Here is a 5,000-nt window from a genome sequence, read left to right as displayed (position 1 = left end):
TTGGAAAAAAAGCTGAAATTCTTGGCATTATTGGGCATTAGGAAACCGATAAAAGTCCATGTCCCTAACTCTTACAATCCTAAGTCACAGTCTGCATAAGGACTGCAAATTCTAGTGGGTTTTATAATCAACAATCTATGTCTTGAAGGAGATTACCTGACAAGTCTCTTCTATACCCTGACAGCTGTTGTGAGTAGCAACTAAGAGATCTACGCCTGTATAGTAATCTGTATGTTCAGTCTCGGGGACTTGCTGGTACCAACAAGCAAGTATGAACCTAAACCCCACCACAACTTCCAGCCAGGGACTATATATCACTGTAAGGAAGGCAAACAATTTCCCTCAGGATAGTTGAAGTGATGATCTATCACCTTATCCCACTCCTTCATGCCCTGTGTCTTTCTCTCTCACCTCTTTTTATTCCTAGTTATTGGAGGCATAGTCAGGTAATTAGGAACAAGACTCCTAATGCCAATTGGCCAGGTACTCACAACAATTTTATCTGTGTTTGTTAACTGTCACAGTCTTCTAGACAAGCCCACTTTACAGGGGGTCTCACAAAAAGATTTCTGCACAAAGCAGAATGCTAACTAAAACATGTATATTGCCCCAAAGTTAGTGGAATGTTAAACAAAAGGGTTGTACAGAACGTTACCCATTAGAGTTGTACATATATAATATTGAAAACAAAATTGATGATAATCCTCAGTGATTTACCAGAAAATACTACTTATTCCAAAGGACAGGAGCGATCAGGTTATAGGAGCACTAACAAGTATGCATTCCTGATGAATAAAAGATATCAAACTGGAATGTCTGGCAGTATTGGCTGACAGTAATCTATAGTGATTCATGAAAAGGCTTAATAATATTACGAAGGTTGGCAAAAATAAAAAGGCACATCCCAGTCCCATCTGGTGTGCCCCAACATGCATTTCCTGAGCAAGAATTAATCAGCTCTAATGTCTGGCATTATTGACTTACTATTATCTTCAGAGATTTACCAGAAAATCTCTATTATTGAGAGAGGCAGAAACAAATTGTGTACCTGTGCACTTACGTACATTTCCTAAAACAATCAGAAATGTCAGACTCTGATGTCTGCCATTAATGCCTATCAATATCAGTGTTCAGTGATCAATATGAAGAGCAGTGATTTAACAAGAAATGAGTTACGTGTAACAATAGTCAGAAAAATAATAATACTAACAAGTCAGTAATAGTACAACATTTAGATAGTGAGCACTTCCTCCCAGCTAAATTCCACAAGTGACTGACAAAGCCAAGGAAAGGAGACTTCCATAAGAAATTGATTCTAATGTATTTTTCTAGACTTAGAGGCCTACGTAGGCAACGGAAGATATGCAATGTCAAAAACCAGAAAGTAGTAACACAATGCAGTGCAGACTGAAATCCAACCGAAACGGCCAGCAGAACCAAGTACTGGCAAGAAATAATGGAGGTAATAGTCACATCGTGTTTCCTTTGTATACCGCACCCTTCGATTAAAAGTTTGACCAGCTACTATGCAGACAGGGACTAACGGTGGTTATGTACCTCAAGGCTGGTCAAGCACGACAATGAACTTCAGCTTCTCCATCTTCAAAGTATCATAAACCAAATCCCATAGCACTGACTTGCAAGATATAGGTCCCTCTCTATGACCCAGAAAGCCCATGTATTATTGGAAACACTCACTATCCAACCCAACACCATCAAGTACAGAACTACCTCAAAAAAGCAATCCACCCTGGTGGAATCACAACATCAATAGGTTGTATAACAGAAGGAAGAAACTCATGGCAAAAACTAGGTGGTGGAGAACCCAGCAAGAAAAAAGCCATCTCAAACTGCACAAACAAATCTGAAGACAAATAAAATCTAGCAAAGCCAAATCTGAGATACATATATCCACAACCTGAAATGAACCACTGCCAGAAATGCTCTCCATAAAGGGCTATTACAGACAAATAACTGACATCTGAACCATGGACTAACAGTAAATGACAAGAAATACCTAACTGTACCCCCCAGGAGGTCATCCAGCCCTTGTAACTGTCATATTGACACCGCATCCCTAAGAGTTGACTCAGTAGTCAGGGACCTGGGGGCACACACAGACATTAACCTAGCCTTTGACCATCACATGTTTATACTAGTGAGGAAATCATGCTATACTTTGCAACGTACTAACAAAAGGTACCACATGTAGGTCCAAGAAAGAAGTAAGTTATATCTGTTATACAAAATGGCATCACTTGTTAGAGCTGCTTTTACATTTATACTTTTGAACACTTTTCCAGTATGCAATGAAACAAACCATATGAACCAGTCATGACAAAACTGCCCCCAAGTCAGGAAATTACAACTATAACAGGGCACACAAACTTGTGTCATTGTGATCCACAATATCAGGGCACTCAAACTTCTGTCATTGCAACACACCAATGTCACAAAGAATAAAGAAATACAAGTTTCCATTTTATTTTTGTGGTCATTCTTTTTGTAGTTGCAAACATGTGCCACTGCAGCATTATTGAGAAACATTGCACAAAACCGAAAAAGGTAAACCAAGTAACTGATTTCTATTACTATTTACAGCTGTATGAATGCACTGCCCAATTCTTCAGCCATACGTGCAATCTTGAAACCTTGTGTCATCACATTACAGTTTCACACTAACAGTACCAGCCATTATCCCAGAAATGAGTTGGTTGCCCCACTGGACAATAGGATGTTTTGGTGAATACCTGTACAACTGAGCACTTATTCTATCAATTATAGGATAAGCTTACTGCAATACTATTCTCATTCATTTTTACATTAAACAGGGAATAAATGCAACAGAAATTGTAACTTGATAAATGCCAAAACTGTGCTTATATGTATCTTTGTACCGGCAGCATTCTCAATGGAAGTGCAAGGCAAAAGGCTGTAAAGACTGGAGGGCAAGCTTCATAAGTAGACTCAAGGACACTGTTGCTCGACTTTGAATTCAAAAGACAGAAATGCACATAACCCATCTGCCAGTAGTTAGACTGTAAGACTAGTTGGACTTAAGCATTAAAGCAGAACCTATGATTCCAAAATCCCATATCCAGTCACAACTAAGGTTGTCTGAGAGCTAAAAATGCTGATCAAAAAGTTGAAAGCAAGAACACATCTGTATAACTAGAAGGGGAAAAAAATTAAATTTTAACAAACCAAAAATAAGACAACACTTCAGAGATATGTCTGAAAGAAACAAAAATAAACTCTTAGCAGCCATCAAACTATCCCACGGACAAAAAAAGACAAACTGTTAAGCTGTCTTCTACAAGCACCATCTCCGACTAACTCTGCCATACCCATCATAGTAAATGAGAGTTTGGTCATACATATATATTCATAGCTGTCTAGCACTAGAAGTAATGATGTCATATCTGGACATTCAGTATACTCTCAGCCTTTTAAGAACAGAATCCATAAATCTATCAGGTTTGCAAAAACACAATGTATATTTTAGCACAGCACAAAGAATCGTACCTGCCCAATTCTTTGCCCACTAGCCTGTAATTACTACTAAAGGATACTATGTGGGCCGGCTCTGCACATTAGTTACTATTCCATTTCTGTCCATCATTGTTACTAGATGACCTTATACAAGTAAATATCAAACAACTCTAAAAAAACAAAAACACAGGGAAAAGTCGCTCAGATTAACAAATTATGTCATGAGGTGGGACAGAATAGCAGAAGTAGGTGCCGATGGATTAAACAAACTGCTTGCACAATGTAAGAAATGCTTAGAAGTTTGCTTTGACTCCGATTATTAACTGCTACTGGTCCTCCACTCACAACAGAAATTAGACTAAGAAATACATTCAAAAGTTCACAACTACAACAGCGAATTAAAATCCTTCCGAAGAAGTCCAAAATTCTATCCTGCACGGCCACAATGCACACCCGAGAAGCAATATCACAAAATGAAAAGTCAGTCATAGAGAGTACAAAGATTTAAACTTCCCACTGGATTTCCAAAGCACAAAACTTTATGCTGTCCCGACTATGATGGGATGACAAGAACCATGCATAAGTTCACTGCTCAATAACCACTCACTTCACTCTCTGGTACTGCAAGACCTTTGTGGGCAGGGACAAGTGGTCTCACAGGAAAGGCTTTACCCTCCCAATAACTGCATTCATCAGAAACGTACGACGTTCAAGTACAAAAGGGGAGAATGCAGTAGCTGCTGTCACCCAGACTCCCGCGCCCTATTCGGACACAGTTTACTACTCGAGCCCCCAGGTCTGAGCTCCCACGTGCAATCACAGAAAAAATAAGCTGCCATTACATTATTTTAGAGTAATATAGCATTGTTATTGGTAGAGGAGTTCTATACTATGTGTTGTAAAGCTAAATAGTTTGTTGTTATGGGGAATGTGTAGTTAGGTAGATATGTTGCCTCTGTGTGCCCAGTAACTGTCATTTTCTAACTTTAGTCTTTGCCAGTAATTCACAGTCAACTAAAAAGGAGAACTGAGAAACAAAGCTCAGTGGTTTTAAAACAAAAAAAAATGACCAAAAAGGAGCTAGCTAACTCAGATTTATTAATGGAAGTTATGGAGATAAACTTTAAAACAAAAAATTACCCCAAAACAGCTAGCTAACTCCGATTTAATAATGGAAGTTACGGAGATAAAAAATTTAGTAAGACAATGTAGATCATGTACGCATCCGATTGGCTGACACCGCTTCATTTAGGAAACAGATAGACTCGACTTTACTGCAATCATAAGTGAAGACAGGGAGGATTTTAACCAGATTTACTTATAAAAGTCCAATAGGACCATTAGGTAACTCCACTCTAAATACAAAGTTGAGAAAGTAACTGACAATATTCAGTTACTTTCTCAACTTATTTTTCAACAACCGCTTTGAATTAAGGCTGTAAACATACTTGCTCTGCTGGAAGGCACTCGGGGTTAACATGATGGAATTCCTATCTTCTCATGGCGCA

This window comes from Protopterus annectens, chromosome 5.part1 (genome assembly GCF_019279795.1).
Source record: "Protopterus annectens isolate FY-2018-M chromosome 5.part1, PAN1.0, whole genome shotgun sequence".
Lineage (NCBI taxonomy): Eukaryota > Metazoa > Chordata > Ceratodontiformes > Protopteridae > Protopterus > Protopterus annectens.
The sequence above is the reverse complement of the archived record's forward strand: the minus strand, read 5'-3'. Positions refer to the sequence as shown.